Below are 23,405 nucleotides of genomic sequence, written 5' to 3' on the forward strand. Positions count from 1 at the left end.
TTTCAGAGCTCTCTCTCTCTCTCTCTCTCTCTCTCTGCCTCCCTCCCTCCCTCCCTCCCCCCCTCTCTCGTTCTTCCAACTAGTGCGTTCCTCTCAGTTTATTTTTAATCAAAAGAAAAGGGAAAACTGTTTACACTAGCCTCTACTATGCCCATAAAACTTTGCTGGTTGCAGCTTGCTATTACTGCCCTGTTCGCCCTTTCATGTTTTCAGATGAAATCCTTTCTGGTTTTGCAGGGTACAATGCCCACTCTCATTCATGAACCATTCTGTCATTATAGAGCCTGGTGCCAATCAAATCAGCTGGGCAGAGGTATAATCCTGATCCAAATCCATCAGATTTTTCTTGGAAAGAGGATAACCAGATTCTAGGATATTTTGGTGGGTTTTTATGGGAAATTCCTTTTAACAAAAAGTGACAAAAATGATACTCATGCAGCAAAAGTAAGAACAGCAACTAAAGCTTTGAAAAGCCCACCAGGAGAGAAAATTCAACCCACTCATAATGAGTCAACAGCTATATAGTTCTCTGTGTTTAGTAGCGCAAAAGAAGATAATATGAATCCATTTTATTTTCAGATTCTTTTTAATCCTACAGATAAAAACTGTCCTGGCGTTTCTAACTGCTTTTAAATTCTAATATAAAAATAGCTACCATAAAGACAGGCTACCACTGACCCACCTTTTCCAAATATACACCATCACAAAATAGGAAAAAAAAGGGACTAATTCCTAACTTGTTTCTTTTAGCCTGACATACTGTCAAGGTATTAGTGACATCAATGATCCTGGACAGGCACAACCTCAAAGAGTAAAATGGAGTCAGAGAAGCCCACCATCAACTGGACTTTATGCACATGATATTTTTGAAGCAGTACCATTCTCATAATAAATACAAGAAATCCAAATTTGTTTGGCCTGGTGCTACCTGGTGGAACTTTAAATTCTCATATTTTAGAAGCATGATATAGATTGTTCACACTCTCAGGAAAATACAAGGAGACTTTTGACAGTCTAATCAAGCTGACTTGTAGCACTCTATTCAGAGGATAAAAAATTATAATAAACGAGCTCAAAACAATGTTCCAATATCAAATATTCTGTTTGACATATATTAATTGTCCCAAACAAGAACTTTAAGAAGAATTGAAATTGTGCCATTTATCCAAAATTCCATAACTGTCAAAGCAGTATTCTACTTTGCAATTCATAATTCTTAAACTATGCTTAATTTTTAAATATTTACTTCAAAAAGACTTAACTAACAATTTATTCTCTTAATAAGAACACTTTATTTATTAGTCTGGAAAAGAATGATTCCTGCTGACACCCTAGAAAGATACTTATTTTGACAAATACGATGTTCGTGGAAATTGCATCAAATATACTTTCACTTGACATATTAAATGCAATGCACATAAGTTCTCTAGCATGTGGATTTCTGTCTGACCTAAATTCATGCAGCCATTGTCTTAGTGTCGTGTGCACACTCGTATCTGAAGAACCAAGATATGCATCTGCAGCTTTGCACAGGTTCAGAAAGAATAAAAAGCTATTAATGAAGAAGTGAAAGACTTATTTTAAAATGTTTGATTTTTGCTTTTAATTGTGTGTATATCTGTTTGTGTTCTTATGTTCACATGTTTATGGGAATATCAAGAGAGGCTAGGAGAGGATACAAGACCCTCTAAAGCTGGAGTTGCAGGTAGCTTTGCGCCGCTCGACCTTGGTGATGGGAACTGAACTCGGATTCTCTGGAAGAGCAGCAAGTGTTCTTTTCTGCCTAGTCGTCTCTCCAGCCTACCTTGTGATAGTTTACAGACTTCATGATAACACAAACCAGCAGCTCCTAACACTTCTGTTGACCTGGTAATGCTCAACTCAGCTAACAACATACAGACAAAAGCTCATTTTTAAAACTGAAATGATTATAGCACTACTTGTGACTATTTGAGATTACAATTGTTAATATTCAGACCTGGAGCTGGAAAGATGGCTCAGCACTGGCCTTCCAGAGGACCCAGGTTCAATTTCTAGGACCCACATGACAGCTCTCTAGCTGGAGGGAATGTGACATCTCACATAGACAAATGTGCACATAAAAAATGAAATTAAATAAATAGATAATGTATTCAGATCTTACTTTATCTATATATCTTATTGGGTAGCTGCAACTGTTTTTCTAATTGAAATAAAATGCTGATTATTAATTGTAGCACTACACATCTCTCAAATACCTATTTCTGTTTGTCATTCTGCTGAGGTTAAAACAGCTGACGGTTCTAATGTAAGTTTAAAGGCATGCTCCGCAGAGGAATAAGCAAATAATACTACATAATTATGGTGGTTTAACAATTCTGTAAGTTTCAAATCAAAGCTTTTCTTAGAGTTGACCAATTTTTATCACTTTCATTTCTTCTGATTGACAGGGGGCGAATGCACACGTAGAAATATGAGACAAAATTTAGTTAAGTTTTCTTCCTCAAAAAGTGTACATATTGGATTATGTTACTGATTGCCTGTGAGCATTAGGTATCTTTCTCTCCCAGTGTGCCAGCAAAGCCACACACATTCCTTCTTGCTATAAATCTGCAAATCTGGAAAGGAGAAAAGAACATGAATAGAAAATCTCTTCTTAGGCTAAAAAAGCCTGGGGTGTTTTTAAGGAGAACTATAAGCCCCATTCTATTCATAGTAATTACAGGATCAGATCAGGTTAGTGTGGAGACCCAGGTCAATAAAGTACTGTGGCCTCACAGCTTTAATCGCCTCCTTTTCTGTGGTTTGTCGTGTTCACACGCTGCTGGACCCACCAGATCTTTGTAGGTAACGTGGATGTCATGAGAGTTGTGAGCATCATGGAAATTCATATGTCCCGTCAGTTACAACTTTCAGAAGATGAAGAAAAAGAAATTTTCCCAGGATAATTTGACAATTTTTCCACTTTCAACTCAAATAATAAAGGTCAAATTTCATTTCTAGGTAATACCATTTGCAGTGGTCTTTCACAATCAAATCTGTTTCCTTATTAAATTTTTCATCTGCCCATCATTCACAGAAGATATTAGACATTCTTAATAAACATATAAATGAAAACTAAAATAGATTAGAATCTAACCTCGTGCACCTTGAGATAATCTTTTCTTTTTTCCCTATAATTTTCCCTAAAATTTCTGTGGAGGATAAAGAATAAAACTTTTAAAATTGGACCCCATGTTGGAGAAGTTCAGTTTCAACTTGTTTCTATTTGTGTGATATGTTTCCTGGGAAATGTTTTTTCAGGCTCCATTTCTCCCTTGCCAATGTGAAATTTTTTTCTGATGATTGATTGAATGTACTATATAATATACTATATCTAAACTGAGATAGTTGCAGTTACTATTAGTGATATTTTAATTTTTAAGGATGGTGGAAAGTTAGTAGCAAGGACATTTTATTCTTTTATTCTTAAAAATATTAAAGGGCATTGTCAAAAATAAAACATTCTTTAATTACTTGTTTCATTGCACAGACAGCTATGTGGTTCCTATTTAAGAATAGGAGACTATTTTTAGAGGTACAGCTGCTCCTTTTGGCTTACTGTAAGTAACTGTGAATGACATTTTTACCCCAGGTCAGATACCTACAGTGATATTTCATCTTTACTGAAAAGTGTTTTAACTGATGTTTGTGTTTAAAACTATCAGTCCCTATAAGACATCTGACTTTCAGTGCTTCACATTCTAGTCCCAGGGAGCAACCTATAGCAAGAAAGCTCAAAGAGTGAGTAGAAGCCATGTTCACTTGTGGATGACTTCTGTACCCCAGCTTTTGCATCTACCTCACTTCTCTCTTTCTTTTTCCATAATGTAAATGGACAAAGCAGAGATGATAGTGAATGAAAAGAAGCTATACAGGATCTGTTATGTGATATTCTATTCTGAGCCTTGTTTTTTTTTTCATCCCCACTACTTTAACAGCTAGCTTTTATAAATATCTTGGGTTTAGCATGGGTAGGTATTCTTATTGTACCAGTATTAAAACAGATAAACCATTTATCTCCTCAGTGCCAAGTGAAACACTTTAAATTAAGGAAATGTGTCTTACATTCTTAGTTAAAGTTATTGCAGACTTGTTCATTTGAATCATAAGTATCATAACTTCGACAGGTAATTATTTATATCAACTTTACATTTTTATCTATTTATCTTGTACACTGAAAAAAAAGTAAAATGGAAACAAGCTCTCTTTTCCTATTAAAATTAAATGTAAGAAAGATTTCACCAGAATTGACCATTTGATATCAGAAGGAAACATAACAAAGTTGAGGTCATTCGAAGAAATTTTCTCAAAATGTGTTAAAGAAATAAAGCTACCAAATACGTCAGTACTTGAGAGATGTGAACACTGGTGAACGCCAGCGTGCAATATGGCAGAAACGAATCAATCAGTCCGACTCAGTTCAGCCTCTGCAGCTGGCCATCTGGTACGGAATCAACCAAATGTATCCCTGCATATTCATCTTCATTTTCACAAATACTCAAGAGGATGCCATTCTAGGGCAAAATAAAATTAAATCACCATCATTTTTAAGAATCTTTCCTTTCAGACCCTCTTGGGAATATTATGTTTATATGGAATCGTTATTAGAAGAATTGTTGGATAATTCTTATTTAAACATATTCTTTCTTGTCTAGAGGTTAGAAATAAAATGTTTAATTTTTCTCAGGACAGCATTTCAGATGATGGCAACTTCCATGAACAGGTCAGTGTCACTTTCGTGACAGCCGCAGTAGGTCAAGAGGGCCGAGCCACTTTCATGCAACTTCATAGTTTTATGATTGCCCCAACATGAAGTTTGCCTAGCAACAATAATTAGTTATTGTTCAACATAATCAAAATGATACTACTTGGTATTTCAGTTTCTACTTATGTGAAAGCAGAAATTAAGAATTAATTTGATCACATAAAAGTTTAAATAATAATTGCACTACTACAAAAATAAGCCAGCCATAAAGGGATGAGGCTGGAAATTACTAAATAGTTTTTGAAATAATTTTGAAGTTTAATTCTATGTTTATTTTTTAGAGGGATGCTAAAGAAGAATGTGTCCTTGGAAAGTGTTCAATTAAAAGAGTAGCCCTACATCCTATTTAGGACCAACACTAAAAATATTTGTAATTTCATTCATTTATTTCTGTCATTGAATTGCCCCCTTTTAATTTATGGTTTGACACTTTAGATAAAAAAATTATTAAATCATAGTAAAATGGCATAATCATCCAACACTTTGTTTTCCCAATTATTTTTGTAACAGACCTATAGAAAGCACTTAATTGAAAGAATATTTAATGTTAACTATGATTTTGCTCATTTAGAAATTTTTTTCTGGAATGTTCTAAGGTGATGTGTGATCACAAACTTATATTTCTTGGTTAGAGAGGTGGCTCAGTGGTTAAGGCTGTGTACTGCTTTGCAGACAACCTGAGTTAGGCTCCTGTCACTAAGATCAGGAAATCTGACACTTTTTCTGACATTCACAGGAGCCTACACTGATGTACACACACACTCAACACACACACATGCACACACACACACAAACTAAACACCAATCTGAAACAGTTTCTATAACTAATATTTCTAATTTGTATGTTGCTCTTCATAAAATGAAATTACAAATAATAATTCATTCCAATGTATTGTTACAAGATAAATTTTGAGAATTATAGAGTGATCTATATCAACCAATCAATCAGGAAATCAATTATAATACAATATTTTTTTCCTTATCCACAGGTCTATCTGTAGTAAAGGTTCATGGCTCCTCTGCTAATGTTTTCCAAACAATTTAAGTTAGGAGTCTGTTAATAGTTTAGGATTTTCCCTATAGACTTTAATTTGCTTGTGTGTGTGTGTGTGTGTGTGTGTGTGTGTGTGTGTGCGCACACACACACACACACACACACATGCACATCCTTCCACTGATGTTACTGTTTGCTTTTCTGTAAACTGACTCCGGTTTGAAAGTAACATTTTTCTCAGGCAGAGTGCATTATCAGTTTGAATGAACAAAAGCTAGGATGTGCTGTCAGCACAAAGAATCATGGTCTCATCATCCTGAATGTACTGCAGTGGAGAAAAAGCAGAGTCAGGTTTCCTGTGGCTCAGCTTTCAGTTGCATCATTGATTTTGAAGTGTTGCCAAGAGCATGAAAACAAAATAAAAAAAGAAGCTTGCTATAAAATATGTATTCATCTAACATCCCTGCTTGTATCAAGTTTTCTTCAGACTTGAAACTTTAGATTCTTAAAATTTCTGTTTTAACTGCAGAAAACTAAGATCTTATCATTGTGAAACTCAGTTGCTATAATAAAAATGTATTCATTTAAGTTGTATATATCTACATTCTCTCATCTGATCCACAGAATAATCTACAAACAGCTAAGTACTTTATCCCTTCACATAAAAGCACAGAGAAAGAGCCACAAATACTACATAGCTTGCTTAGAGATGCCTTATGGACAGGGAGAAGTTCAGTTTACTAAAAAGGTATGCAGACTTGAAATTTCCATCATGCTATATCGTGACTGCTTTCATAAGGCCAGCACTCAAAATAAAATCAGCTCATTATGTATCAAAGTCCTTGTCTATCTGACTGCTTCCTGTAAACCCCGAGCTTGGTACAGGAGGAAGAATCTGCTATCAACCAAACTTCTCTTCACATTCAAATACCACCCTAATTACAAGAATTCTTTTGTAACTAAAATTTATAGTTTTGTTTTCCAATCATGGCCCTCTCAACTTATCTTTAGTCTATTTTAGTCTGCTAGAGTTCCTACTGCATAATCTCGGAGCATCCTGACATAATCTTTTGTGGTACATATACCCTTTATCAACCCAAGTACATCAAGCAAATGATCTCATTCTTTAAGGTTTGTGTATGCCTCCCCTGCATAGTACTTAGCTCAGCATAAATATCAGTAAGCATTTGTTTAGTGAAGTGATAAATAAGAATGACAATCAGGTGGAAAATGTTACTTTAAGGAAGGAGCTGACTTTGCTAACATATTTATCCATAAACTCTTTGAGGTAAGAGTGGTGGAGGCTGACGGAGAAGCCAAGGACAATGGCGCTGGGTTTTGATTCTATTGCATGGACGGGCTTTGTGGGAGTCTGTTTGGATGCTCACCTTCTTGGACCTGGGGGGAGCAGGGAGGACTGTGAACTTCCCATAGGGTAGGGGACCCTGACTGCTCCTTGGACTGTAGAAGAAGGGGGAGGTGAGGGTAGGGAAGTGGAAGGAGGGTATGAGGTGGAAATTTTGATTGGTATTATTTATAAAGTAATAAAAAATCTGTTAAATTAAAAAAAAGAGTGGCGTATGAAGGCATCAACAGACAGCAAGGGCCAGGGCAGCAAGGTCAAAGAAAAGCTAAACTATTTGTAAAAGATTAAGAGGAAATTAGCCTTCACAAGAGATCTGATAACAGACAAACAGAAAAATAGACTACAACAGGAATTGAGACCAATAATTAGAGTGGATCCCTTACAGATGGGTGAAGCAGGTTCTTCTGGGAACCGGCCACATTGTGGTAATACACGATGACCTTGTCTCACCAATTCCTCCCATCCTTTACTTCAATAACTTCCCCACTCTGAAACTCTTATTTGCAAATAGATATGGTTTAAATATAGTGGGAATGTATACCCTAAGACTTCCTGTGTTGAAATTGAAACTTCACCGTAGAGTATCACGTTTGTAGGTAAAAACCATTCAAGGTTTTGAGAATTAAAGTCATTGGCACTCTTCCATGATTGAATCCTAGCAGCTTTACAAGAAGAAGACACGTAAATACATGTTCCTTTTTCATACCACAGGCTGCCTTGTATCACGTCATGTGATACCTATCTGTCAGAGGAAGACAATCACAGGATGGGGGACCTTAACTTTGGAGCCCCTAAAATGAACTAAACCAAACATCTTATTTTTCAACTTGTCCAGCCTATGGCCTTGTGCTATTGACATAGAATGTTAACTAGTTCATATAGGCTTTCTGAAAATTGTAGAAGAATTTGAGTTTTATGTTTGGACTGACTTGATACAAAAATAAAAAAGAAAGAGGGGGATGAGAAAGGTAGGGAGAGAGAGAGAGATAGACAGAGAGGGAAAGAAGGAGAGACAGGAAGAGGGGAGGAGAGAGGGGAGAGAGAGAGAGAGACAGAGAGAGACAGAGAGAGAGAGAGAGAGAGAGAGAGAGAGAGAGAGAGAAGCAAGCTAAGGATAAAGTATTCATAGAAAAGTCTATCAGTAGCTTTTGGAAATTTCCAGGTCAGATTTGAATATATGTAGAAACTCAGAGATATGGCCTTATGCCAAGCTTATATAGAGCTCAAGGAGATAAGAAATCCTTCTTACATACAGATTTCATGACAAGTGAATGAACGAAGCCAAGCAATATAAATGGAAAAAGAAATCTAATTCATCATTCATTCAGGAAACAGTTGAAGGATTTAAGACATGAGACCAGAAAATATGACACACAGACTTTGAGGAGACAGCCAAAATAAGAAATTCCTTGTGAAATCCTTTTGCCCTTTTTTTTCCAACTCGAGCCATGACAGATTTCTATGACCTTTCTCTAGAGTAGGTCATAAAGGTTTTTTATTACAGATGTACATACACTTTCCAAGGTAAAAGCAGTATCTTCTCTCTGGATGTACAGGCACAATAAGGCTCCTCTAAATTTTCTAGCTTATGATCATTCTTTGCCTTCTAATTGGTATTCTGATCACTTGGGATTGGGCAGCCTATGCGGGAGTTCGTCCCCAACTCATCTCTCAGCAGTCAAGGATCACCTTCAGGTTTTCATCTGAGGGTGACGCATTAAGGAATATCAACCTATATTACAGCCATCATGGTGGTTTAGTTCAGGCCACCACATAGTGTCGATTTCACGGTGCAGCTGACCTGCATCTGGGCAGGTGTACATCAAGGTCAGGTGGTTGAGAAACAGCAGGGCTGCAGAGAGAGTAGGGAGGAGAATGAGGCAACATGGGGAAAACAGAGTGATGAGTGAAGGAAGGGAGCACCGTGTACAATGGGAGAATTTGAATGATTTGAATGATGTTTATGGCATTATCCACAGCAGTTTGATGAGAAACTAGATATGGGTGCTTTGCATTCATAGCTACCAGATGTTACATGAAAGGAATTCAATGGGGATAAAATATATTGCTTTTTAAGGCACATATGTTTGAAATGTATATCACACACAAGTACACGCACACAGGGAAACTTAAGCCAAAGTCTCCAGATCATGTAGAGTGAATGCCCTAATCCAAAAGTCAACAACCTGAAATGTTCCAAAGTCCAAATTCTGAACACTGTTAAAATACAAGGGGAAAATCTCACTCCGTAAAATGTTGTTCATATATGCAAAATACTTAAAATATTGTATAAAACAATATTCAGACTAGAGGGATATGGTGCATATGAAACCTAAGTGATGTTTGTTTAGATTGTTCATATCTCCATATCACATTATGTATACAAGGATAACCCACAATACAAAATCATCTTAAATTCAAATTTTTGCTGTAATTGAGTGTGCCATGCAGATATCAAATGATATAAATCTTGAGTAGTATCTATAGGATTTTTATACAAACAAGGTATTACAGACATTTCTGAATGGCAGAGTAGATTTGAAAACCAATGGAAACATTGAATAATAAGAAAAACATGAATGTAAACGTTTACAATAAAGTCATCCCACACTAGCTTAGCATGAAGTAAAATAAAGGGTTCTTTATTTAGGGCTAGACTACAGATCAAAAGTCCTCTGCATGAGCAGGAAACAGGAATCGAATCCAGCAGCCAAGAGAGGGTATGCACATTTCTACAACTGTTTATATAATACCCAAGACAATTCCCAAAGTGGTCCAGCATCTCAAAGGCCATTGGTTGAAGGAGTTCCCACACTTGAATATATAAAATGAATATATAAAAATGACAGAAAGCCAGGTTTGGTAGCATGTGCTGGTAATCCCAGCACTCAGGAGCTGCAAGCAAGGGGCCAACCTGATCTACATTACAATTCCCATACTAACATGGACTAAAAAAATGAAATTCTGTTTCCAACAGTAAATATAGCAGGAGTAAATAACATTTAAGAGGGAGCTAGCAACAAGTGAGAAAGCATTAACTGTATGGTTTATAAAAACTGAATAGGTGAAACATTTTAGCCCATTTAAGTAACACCAAAGAGCCATTGTTTTAGAATGATGGAAGAGGGATTGTCAATAATATCCAAATCTTCTTTCTTAAGCAAGAAATTGAAAATAACTCAAGAACTGTATTTTTTAAAGGTAAATCCTTTTTTTCTACAGTAACAGGAGAAGGGAATGGGGAAATAGATGTCTCAAAGACAAGTTCTTAAAATTGCATAGTAGGTGTACTAATGCTTGTCCTACAAATGCAATGGAGGGATGCCTAAAAGTCTCTGATTTTGGCATGGACACCTCAGGAGGAGCTGGCATATATGCACCTATTGCTCAGGATGCTGCAATTTCAACAGCTGTTGGTGCCAAGAAAGCCCTGAGGTCAAGCACTCTACTGATCCAGAGAAAAGTTAAAATGTGAATTGGCATATTTAAAAAGAAAAACCCAAATAGTTACCTTATGGAGCAAAAGACCAAATAACTGACATCTCTCTTATAAAATACATGTCTATTTGTTTAAGTAGACAATAATGAAAAGAAGTTATGATTTTCCTATCAGCTGTGAAACCATTTGACCCAGATGCATTGCCATGGGCCTTTAAGAGTGTTACTCAATTAACACTGTTTAGTATGAAATAAAATTGGTGCTATGAAGGCAAACTTGCATTTTGTAAAATTTCTATTAAATCTGTCATTAATAATTTCAGTTAATACTTAAGGAATTGATGATGACTCTAACTACTGCATACCATCTTTCCAAATTTTTTGTTCATCAATTGAACAAATACCTTGTTTCTGAAACACAAAAATGAAAACCCAATCCCTGTTATCCAATTGCTCAGAGTTAGTACAAAATCAAGAAATGTGATGAGTGATAAAGAAGTCTCAGCTGACTGTGCCATATAAATAAGATCAAGAGGTTTTCATTGTGATACTGAATTCATCATATAGCTAAGCTTACCACTTGCAGTTATGCACATACAGATGAATGCATTACAAGCATGATTTGAGATCACATCCTGAGATTCTTAATATAGTGAATCCAGACATATCTAGACCCATAACTCAAAAATCACAACATCTATTTTTTATATGTAGGGCATCGTAAATCAATCACCTGAGCTTAACCAGAAATAGGCTTTCAAAAGCTTAATATCATACTCAGAAATCAGGATTAATCTTTCTCTGTTATATTGTTGTTTGATTACAGTCAGCCATCTGGTATTTTTGAATTATAGTCAATCATAACATTGGTGGAAGAGGCAGAGCTCATAAAAAGCCTGCCCTTGCAGAACACTGCATTCTAGGATTGCAAGGTACTGTATACAGGAACAATACAAATGGCATGACTAAGAACAATTAAATGGGATTTTTTTTTAAAGCTTTATTTGAAAGCTAATGTTCCAAGGCTGTAGGTCAAGCAATGTATTAAATACACAATTCTCTATCCATTGTTATTCAGTGCTTTTACGCTCATCTATAATCAGTTTATTAAAAAGTACAAGGGAGATACGAAATGAACTGATAGAGCACATTTTATATTGGAAGACATTTATTAATACAGCATGTTATCAGGATAGTTGGAAATATATTAACTCAGATTCTCTAAAATGCTTTAACACCAGGAGAAAATGTGACTTTCTACTGCATTGACTCTTTCATGACAACATTTATTGAATTTCTCAGACCACATGTATCAGTAACTACATCTCATGCACCTGATTTTATCCCCAATGACCTGAACCTTCTTACTCAATATTAGGTGCTATTATTTTGACAATGGGTTGTAAAATCTGGAAAACAACTAATATGTCTCTTCAAAATTTCAGTCTTTGACCCTTTAAAGAACACACATAATTTTGATTTTAAATAAAATATATAAACTTGCACAAAAATATGTTAATAGTTATTAACATCAGATAGATTCTCAATTCTTCCTGTCAATGGTGGCTTCTACTTAATGAGCCTTCTGGAAATTTTCAGATAAAAACTATTTTCTACTAGATATAATAATATATAATAAACTAGAGCTACATAGCTTGGGCATACTGTAATATAATTTCAGAAATAAGAGTCTGAAGCCATCGAACATAATTAAGGTAATGTGCCCAGCATCTCCAAAGATTTCTCTATATTCCGTGTTTATCCCTCTTATTGTCTCCATCCTCAGGTAAACACTGATCTCCTTATGCTTCACATTAGTATATTTTAAGGAGAGAATCCCATATAAATAGAATTGAAATTTTATGATTATTTTCTTTCATTTAAGATAATTATTATGATGCTCATTTATGCTGTTCTCGGCAGTAATAGTTGATAATTTTATTGATGAGTAGTAAGTCGGTTGATGAATTACCCACAATTTATATAACTCTTAAACTGTTGTTGGACACTTAGACTTATTCGGGCTTTTTTAACTGTTGCAAACGTAACTATTAAATATTCATATGAAAGTCTTTGTATAGACATATACTTTTATTCTCTTAAATAAACACTCAGCCACAGGATTCCTGGATCATATGGTGGTTGTATAATTAGCTTTTAAAGAAGAAACTAGAAATCTTTTCCAAATGGGTTATATCATTTAAAATTCCCATCGGCTTTTATTTGTTTAATGTTAGCATGGTATATCTCTGTTCCTCCTTTAATTTTTAACCCTTTTGCACACTGTGTTTCCGGTAGGCAGCATATAGTTGAACTGTTTTATTGAATCTGAAGATCTGTATTTTTTTAATTAGAATATTTACACAATTTACTTCTAATGTGACTAATAATACGGTTGTGTTAAAGTCTTTCATTTTATTATTGGATTTCTCTCAGGAGATTTGTTTATTGTTCACTACTTTTAAGTCCACTAATTGAATCTATGTGTTTATTTTTTAATTAGCCTCCTTTTGTTGATTTTTATTAGCTGTTCACTGATTTTATTGGGTTTGGGAGAGTTAGGGGTGTGTGTGTGTTTGTGTGTGTGTAAACACTACTGTATTATAAACACTTTTGTTTATCTATGCAAATTAATATTATTAGCCTAAACATGTAATCTAAAAGACTTAAAGCAATGTATTTCAGTTTACTCTCATAATCATTGTGTTACTTCATGCAGTTTGCTTTTACTAATATTACATTATAATGCCATTTATTTTTATTAAAATAAAACCAAAAATTATTTATATTAACTCATATATTTAACATAACATATCTGATGTAGTCTTTCACTGTGGAAAACCATTCTATGTGGTCTCATTTGTCTTCTAATGTTGAAGGACTTTTACTTACCTTTTGCACATAAGTCCTCGGAATTTCATTTTTTACTTTTTGACTGTCAAGAAATAGTTTCTTTCATCTTTAGTTTGAAAGTTATTTTCAGCAGCAGATTTTCTTTCTTTTGGTATTTTCAAGATTCCCTCCACTGACTTTTTACTAGCATTGATTCCAAGTGATCTGTTGTCATTCAGGCCTCTACTCTTCTGTCCTCAATTTGAACTTAACCTTTAAGTTCCTGATATTTTGAGTTCATATAAGGGCTTTTATGTTGAGCTTCAACTAAGATTTCTCCCAAAGTCTTGTGCTTTCTCTCAACCATTAATCCTTTTCAAAGTATTATATGTTTAAATATTTTTGACCCTTTAGAAATTCAAATTTTACTTTAATCCCAGCACTCAGGAGGCAGAAGCAGGCAGATCTCTGTGAGCTTGAGGCCAGCCTGGTCCACAAAAGTGAGTTCCAGGACAGATGCCAATGCTACAGAAAAACCCTGTATCGAAAAACCAAAAGAAAAGAGAAGAGAAGAGAAGAGAAGAGAAGAGAAGAGAAGAGAAGAGAAGAGAAGAGAAGAGAAGAGAGAACGAAATTTAAATTTTATGATTTGGAAATTCTTCTTTCTATGTATTATTTTGGGTATTTTGCTTTTCACTGTCTTCAAGTTCAACATGTATGTGTGTGTGTGTGTGTGTCAATTGATAGATTGTTTAGAATCTGTTATAAATAGAATGCAGTATGCTCCATATCTCATAATGTACATTTTTATCTTCTAGAAGTTTTGTGATAGTACTTTTATGTCTTTCATATATTCAATTAATAACTTCAATCCATGAATTCAATTACTAAGTTATTACACAAAGAGAATAAAACCTTAAAACTCTCTGAATACCATCATCTAAAGAACTTATAGCTCATGCCTTCTGGGGGTCTCCTTCTATCATATTTTCCGAACTCTATATGCCATATTTTTCTCTCTTTGCACATGTGGTAGTTCCTAATGAATACATTAGGAATTTTAGAATTAGGATACATTGTAAATTTTACCTCTTTGAGTATTAAAACATATGTAAGTTTAGATAGATGGTATAGGTGAGACACTGATAATCTTGGGAGCTAGCCATCTTCTGACTCCTACATTCTTGAACTTATTATATGGTACAATAAAAAGTTAGTTGAAATCTGTGGTGGTTTTAGTTGTTAACTTGATGGAATCTGGAACCAGTAGGCTGATGGACCTCTCCACATACCAGAGACAGTTCTCTTGGACCAAAAAATTATGTATAGCACCATTCTCTAACTGTGATCCTGACTCTATAAAATAGAGAAAGACAACTGAACATTTGGAAGTGTTCATTCCTCACACTCTGCTTCTTGACTGAGAATGCAATGTGATCTACTCCCCCAAGTTTTTATTTATTTATTTATTTATTTATTTATTTATTAAAGATTTCTGTATCTTCCCCACCACCACTTCCCATTTCCCTTCCCCTCCCTCAATCAATTCACCCTCCCTCATCAGCCCAAAGAGCAATCAGGGTTCCCTGACCTGTGGGAAGTCCAAGGACCACCCACCTCCATCCAGGTCTAGTAAGGTGAGCATCCAAACTGCCTAGGCTCCCACAAAGCCAGTATGTGCAGTAGTATGGTTTCCCTGTCAACATGGACAGGAACCCAGAACTGTGAGCTACATAAAGCCTTTCTCCCTAATGTTGATTTTGATGTGGGATATCTTTGTATGCTGTGAATATGTTTTATTACCTTTGGTTAATAAAGAAGCCACTTTGGCCTATGGCAGGGCAGAATATAGATAGTTGGAAAATCCAAACAGACACAAGGAGAATGAAATTGGAATCTGAGAGACACCAGTAACTGCTGGAGATATAAGGTTCCAGAGCATTACCGGTAAACCACAGGGCACATGGTAATGCCTTGAGATACTACCCTTGATATAATTGACTTTAATTGACCTTTTAAAGACCTGGACCCCAAGCACATTGAGGCTATAGCTTCAACACACATATATCATAGAAATACAATTAGGTCTATGACACCAATATCCTTCACCTTTTTCTTTCCCTTCAATTGCTAACTACTACCAAATCCAAATCCGCCTTGGAGCATAAACAAATTTGCCAAAGTCCCTGTAGCTCTTTCATTTGGATATTAGCCCTGTACTTTACACAATACATTTAAAATAAAACCTTATTTTCTAGTCTCTATGCATCAACTTCCCTGAACATTTTCTCCAGAAAGGGCATTCTTTCCTTGACTACATCTACTGGAGGAATGAAACCAATTAATCTACTTAACCTCTCACATACCTTCTGAACCCAACTGTCTACCATCCTTTATCCAGTTGATCTCTTTAACATCATCAGAATTTGGATCTCCTTTTGTATCCATTGACTTAACTATATTCTCAGATGTCCTTACTATTGTGTGAGTTGAACTATACCTTGCCCCAATATCATCTCATTCTAATACTGCTCAACTCCACTGTTAAAAGAATATCATTAAGGACAAAGTGAAAAATATTATTGCATAACAACACTTTTTAAATATCTCAGATTATGTTGATTCAGGATAAATCCAAAGTCCATAATATAATACAAACTCTTTTCTGACTTCATATCTGTATGTCTATGTACCCTTTCTATGTACTCCTGTCATTGATAACTCTTTAGTAATCATATGCTGTTTTCTATACATTCTTTATTAAATGATTATGATTTCTCAAGAGTGTCTTACTTTAATAAATGTACTTTTTCCTTGTTACTTTCTCTGGAATGTTTTATGTGTATGAACATGTATGTGTGCTCATATGTGTGCAGATGCATGTTTGTGGGTTGTGCATACATGTGTGTGCTTGTATAGGCAGAAACCAGAATACAACCTCAGATGTCACTTCTCAGGAGTTAGGTGTCATCTATGTTTCTGTGTGTATATGTTCATGTGTATGAGTGTAGACACATGCATGAAAGTCAGTGAAGAACATCTGGTGTCTGTCTTCACCTTCCACCTTGTTTGAGACAAGATCCCTCTCTCTTATTGCTCATAGTTGCATTCTCCATGCTAAATATAGTATTTGTCATTTTCCTCTTTTCACTCTCTATCTCTTCACAGCAGTGCTGGGATAACAGATGTGAACCAGTTGCATGTGGGTTCTGGGCCTCTGAACTCAGATCCTCAATCTCCTGCAGCAAAGCACAGTTCCATCCATTGAGATAATCTCTTCAGCCACATTTTGTATTGGAAACAAGATCTCAAATAGTAGGCTAGGTTGGCTAGTAAAGCAGTTCTGGAGAAGTGAACTAAATCTCTCATGCTTTCAAGAAAAGCACCCTACCAATTGGGCAATCTCCCTAGCTTTTAGAATGTTCTTCTTTAAACTCATTATTTGCTGCCTCAAAATTCCAATAGGTATTTATTGAGCTAGGCTTCCTCTGATTTCCTTTACAAGGACCTTTGTGTTTCCATTGTATTCTACATTACACTTAGTCATATCACTAATGAGATTTATCATTAACTTGTCTTGACCTCACTTTAACATAATCTTCTGATAAATATGTTGTTTCTTATTTCTTTATAACCAAACAAATCACAGAAGCAATTACAAATAAGAGTTTGTGGCAAGTGTATCTTTTTATTATGTGTTTTGTTATATGTACACTGAGTGTTTTGCCTGCATGTGTACAAGAGTCTTGAATGTGTGCCTGGTGCCCAGAAAAGTGAGAAGACGAATTTGGATTCCCTGAAACTTCAGTTACAAGTGGTTGTGAGCCACCATGTGGATCCTGGAAACCAAACCCTGGTTCTCTGCAAACATCAAGTGCTCATAGCCATTGAACCATCTCTCCAGCTCCAAAATATATATTTTAATAAATAGAACTGTGTACTTAAAGCCTTTAATTTGGATGCATTCATTTGGTCATTTGGCTATAATAGATCTAGAATTTATTTTATGCTTTGTACCACAAATACATGTTTTATATTTCTATATTTGAAAAACTAGTTACAGAATATTCTTGAGAAAACAATTAGTAAGTTTTAATCAGTCAGAGATAGTGGACAGCAGCTTGACTTCCTGCCGACGCATTTCTTTATCTTTCATCTTACCTTAAGAGTCACAAAGTTATTCAAATGCATGTAGTTATAAAGCCATTCAAGTTGACGTGATGCAGTTTGTCACAATAATCAAACATTTACAAGGCTATTCATCCAGGTTTCATTTCTAAGTCAGCTGCTTCATTACTTGGTGTCCAGTCCTCAAGAAGTACTATTCTTTGCAAGATCACATGCCCTATTAGAAACTTATCTCCAGATTGAGGTTTCATTATTGCACAACTCTAACTGAGTGAAACTTTCTCTAAAATTTCTTTTTTAAGCTAAGTAATTCTTTCCAAAGTAAAGTTTCCAGGTCCCCCAGTTTCAACAGTTTCTTACCACCTGCTGCACAGAGTCCAGATTTTCACAGTCACCGACTCGTCCTTTACCCATGTGACCTCTCTTTGTCTTTAAACTTCTTGGAGCTACCCTTTGATTTTCACCCTACCTGTCAACTCCAAAGATAATACTCTTCCTCTAGAGATAAGATCATCACAGTCATACAGGCTGGCAGACATAATAATCCAGTATAGAGAAGAAAATATCACAGTCAGAAATCTAAACAAGTCTAAGGTTTCTGCCGAATGAAGCTCCCATCCTCTATGCAAGTTTGCAAGGAATATCTTCAGGATATCTTATTTTAAGTTTATGAATTATAATGAATGTATGTTGATGCCAACAACATTTATAGCCAGGAGCTTCCCAAGTCACAAGGTTGCTGTCACTGTAATCTTACTAGGACATGTGAGATCCACTTGGATCCTTGGATGCACTATTGCATTTCAGGCCTTAGAGGTCTTCTCTTACCCTAGCAACTGGGATATTCTACTTTTCAGGCTTCCCTAAATTCCCAAAAATAAGCCACATCTTCACAGTCAAACCGACCTTCTCTTTGTTACTTCTTTGACCTAGATTCTGAGATCTGTATCTGTCATTTGAACTTCTGCTTTGATACAAAGCTTCATCTCACTCAAACCTTGCTTTGACTGCTCATTTTAAGTATCAATTTGACTGGGTAGTAGGAGAGTAAAATATTTGTTAAAACATCAATCCTGGGTATGTATGTGGGGGATATTTATGGCTAATGTGAAACTCTGAAAACCCAAATAAGGCAAAAATGCAGAGGAAGCAAGAGCTCTCTGTCACCTTCTCCTACTCTCTGCATGAGCTGGCATACTTACCTTCTGCTTTCCTATTGAAATTATTCCTTGGGTCTCTTGGTTTCTTGCCAATGGACTTGGACTGAAATGTGTACCAAAAATTCTTCTGATTCTTAGACCTATCAATTCAGACTGGAAGTGTATATAAGCTCTTCTCAGTCACCAGCTTTCCATCTGAGGATCACAGGATTTACCCCTGATTCTTGGGTAGGTTAATGTGCCCTCTTCTCTTCTTTCTTTTTTATTCTCCACTCTTCTCTGTCTCTCCTTCCCCCCTCCTATTTTCTCTCTTTCTTTCCTTCTATTCATTATCCTATTCAAAACCTGTTTTATTTCCTAAATTTCTTAATAATTCCAGCAATTACACATAGCTACTACTCAAAGTTTCAGCCATATTTTCTCTTTCCTATGCCCTCCTTCCACCCTGAAACCAGGTCTCCTCTCTCAGCAGCTTGAAGTCTGACTTTTATAAAAACCAGATATTGCCAATATTAAATTCCTGTCTGGCAGGCTGCTGTTTCTTCCAGACACAGCTTCAAGAAATTCCTTAAAAATGTCTATGCATTCCTTTCTCAATCCTACAATATAGAATCTTCAACAAAATAAAAGATCTGTACTTGCTTCTTCCCTGATAAGGAAGACTTAACTCAGAATCTATGGTATAATGAGTGTGGAGTACACCTTAGGAAGTGGTACTCAACCAGTCCCAAGAGTTTACACATAAATACAATCCCAAGAATATACACACAAATAAAATTGTTAAAAGTAGTATAACATCCTTGGTGTAATACTTTCATTTTAGTCACATTAATATACATATACAATATATATTATGTATAATAATACTTTATATATGAATATCTATAAATTAGTTAGCACTGAAGTTTAGTGATGTATTTTGGCTTCTGTGGTGCTTTGAATAGGTTTGGTCTCCAAAGATTCATGTGTTTAAGTGCTTGGCCCATAGGTAATGGCACTGTTTGGAGGTATGACCTTGTTGGAGTGGGTGTGCCCTTATTAGAGGAAGTATGTTACTGCAGAGGTGGGCTTTGAGGTCTCATGAAGCTAAGCTCAGTATGGAACACAGTTGGTTCTGCTGCCTGAGGATGAAGTTGTAGATTTCCAACTCCTTCTCCAGCACGATATCTGCCTGAACACCACCATAAAGATAATAGACCAAACCTCTAAAATTTTAAGCCAGCCACAATCAAACGTTTTCCTTTATAAGAGTTGCATGGCCGGGCGATGGTGGCGCACGCCTTTAATCCCAGCACTCGGGAGGCAGAAGCAGGCGGATCTCTGTGAGTTCGAGACCAGCCTGGTCTACAGAGCGAGTTCCAGGACAGGCTCCAAAGCTACAGAGAAACCCTGTCTAGAAAAACCAAAAAAAAAAAAAAAAAAGAGTTGCATGATCATGGTGTCTCTTCACAGCAATAGAAACCCTAAATAATTTAAATATAATGCTGTGTTGTTAAAGTGCCTTGTCTCTGTTATTACAATCTACATGTAATTTCCATATTATGGATAGATAGACAGACAGATAGATAGATAGATAGATAGATAGATAGATAGATAGATAGATAGATAGATCAACTACTCCATGCAATGTAGGAATAAAGGATCTTGTTTCCCAAAAGATTCTCATTAAAGAAGAGCAGAAAGAAAAGCAAACCCATGATTTCTGATTTCTATGGACACTTAGTTCAAGGCTATGATGCGTACTGGCCTCTGTGAAGATCTAACAGCTGATTTGAAGATGAGATCAAGACAAGAAAGGACAGAAAGTAGTAGAAAATTACATAGAGGTGCTCATAAGCTTAACATGCATGTGTACGTATGTTATTCTAGGGGAGACAAACTGGGGGGGCATTTGGCAAAGATACACCAGTGACAGCACACCTGTCCACTTGGAGAAAGAGGCTGGCTTATATGGCAGACGGTGGAGCACCGACAGAAGGAAGAATTTTCAGAAGGTCCCCACTCTAGTAGTTTGTGGGACTGGGTAGATTACAGTGCCCTTGGGATGGACATCTTCACTGACAAATACATTGGCACTTACATTATTTTTATTAATAAAGCCTAAATTCTTAATCTTGACAGACAAAAGTTCTTCTACTTACTCGCCCTTCTCTGTCATGAGGTCTTGGCAAATAGCACCTACCTTTTCTTCCCAGCTCAGGGTTCTTACCTACTCTTCCTTTCCTAGAGAAAATTCTATCAAAAATTCAAAATCCACAACCTAAATTACACTTGCTTAGGGACAAGGGCTTCTCTAACCTCCAGTGAGTAATTAGAATTTTGGTAATGTCTTCAACTTCAGTTTCACAGTGTAAGGGTATGAAACTATTTACCCTTTCCTTAAGTGAAATAATATAACCATTTTCCTAAATATATAATCTAACATGTATCTCTCAAAGATGTATGCTTTTTGTTCACTGACTATAGGGTTTAATTCAGTATTAATTACTTAGAAGGGCCTGCACAATGTAGAGAATGACAAATTGTGAGAGAAATACAAAGGTTTGGTAGGAGAATAAAAATTTATGGATAAACATAAGATATTTGTGGATCATCTATGTGAAAATATTCAAAGAGCAACTCTTCTTTACTCTTTAGAATCTTGAAATTTTTGTCAGCATTCAGGAAGGTCTCTAGGTAGAGAACATATATAAATGTCATTCTGATTTGATTACTATACATGATATACATGAATTGAATTATCACACTATGCCCTTTAAATAACTATAGCATGGTGGTTAAAAAAATAAAATATCATCCCTCATATTAGAAAAAAACAAAGAAGGGTTGAGATAATATAAATTTTGAGAGATATGAGAGTTGATGAAGTAAAAGGAAGAGAAGAAAGAAGAGAGAGAAAAAGAGGAAGAAAGGAGTGAAGGGCGGTGTGATGAATGGATGTAGGAAAGGAAAGAAGGAAGGAAGGAAAGAAGGGCGATAGAGAGAATATTGAAAGGGTGGAAGTGGAGAAACAGGGAGAAAAGGAATTATCAATGAGAATAATAGAAAGGGCTGGTAGTAAATGAGACTGACAGAAATAGTTTGAGGGGTAGAAAAAAATTTTAATGAGAGGAAAGTAATGCAAAATATTAATAATATCAATCAATAAAAATGAGTTTATACCTCAATAAAAATCATCTAATGATCTTACAAACTCATGGTCACTGACAACTATAAAAGCCAACACTTTCAGGGAGCCATAGGAAAAAAGTATATGTAGTAATTCATGAACTCAACCATTTCTCCAATCTTACAAATGGTAAACACTGAGCTCTGTATATGTTGATGGTGATATAGCCAAAGGTAATAAGAATATATCATATGTCTCATGAAATTTAATGCACTAAGACGAGAGAATAAATTAACTTGGATACAAGATAAGCAGCTACGGCCTTATTAATTTTGAGGAGGTATTTATTTCACCTGTCTGACTCCTCCAGGCACAAGTTACTGATTTCACAAAATTTTATAAAACTGCTTTAATCAGTTATATTTGGATATACAAGAACACCACATTCTTAAATGCCTAGTCCTCTTTCTAAGACCAAAGATATAGTGAATCAGAAAAACTCAAGATGATAATAATAAAATTTATGTTGGTATAATCAAAAAGTAGGATCTTCAAAATTAGGTAAGTTTTAAAGGAAGAACATATAAGTGCAAACATCAAAGAAAATGCGAGTGAATACACCTCAACTTCCCTCTCTGTGGCTGGAACACTTGTGTTCAGTACTTGTGTCTCCACCAAGTGTTACAGCAATATCTAGCAGCAAAGCCTACCAAAGGAACAATCTGTTTTAATCTGCTCTCCTTCCTTGTGACAAAATACCTGAGTTAAATCAAGGCAATGGAGCAAAGGTTTATTGTTAAAGATGGTTTCAAGGTTCCACACTAAGGTTCCTTGTCCCTGTCGTTGCAGGCCTCTCAGACAGAAACTCATGGTGGGTCTAAGCTGCTCACATCATGAAAGGCAGAAAGCACAGATGGGGGGGTGTCCAGAAACATTAGATAATCCCCAAAGATACAACTCAAGTACCTTCAACCAGCTTCATCTTAAGCTTCATCATTAGCTTCTCTTAACTCCTAAACAAAACAGCACATCAAGTGATGGTTTATAACATTAATGACACCTGAGCCCTATGGAACAATCACTTCTACATACTGCTGTATTTGAACACAGGCTTCAATATACTAACTTTAATAGAACATGTCAGATCCAAACAATCTTCTATTAACCCTACCACATATCTGCCCTCTAGCTCCCAATCAGCACTCAGGCCTGATCGGTTGCTCTGGTTACTCTATTAAGAGAACGTACTGATCCAATGAACTGCGAAGCTTCCATCCAAATTCTTTTATCTAGTATTTGTAACTTTTATCACAACCCATTAAAGAATGCTTGCAGACCAGGCATATTCTGACACCAGTGCCCTTCTAAACACCTTGAGACATCTCATAATCCTCCCTGGTGGCTTCTTAGATCATTCTTCAAAACTTATTTCTTAGTAATATAGTACATTTTTAATTGACTCTATGAATCCAAAAATATATGTCTGCCTTATTTCTATATATTTCATTTTTTGGAATAACAGAAACTTTCTTCGGAGATGGCAAACCACAGTGTTTATTTATGGAATCCCATCTGGTGCTAAGCTGCTTACC

The sequence above is a fragment of the Microtus pennsylvanicus genome, chromosome 5, assembly GCF_037038515.1.
Source record: "Microtus pennsylvanicus isolate mMicPen1 chromosome 5, mMicPen1.hap1, whole genome shotgun sequence".
Classification (NCBI taxonomy): domain Eukaryota; kingdom Metazoa; phylum Chordata; class Mammalia; order Rodentia; family Cricetidae; genus Microtus; species Microtus pennsylvanicus.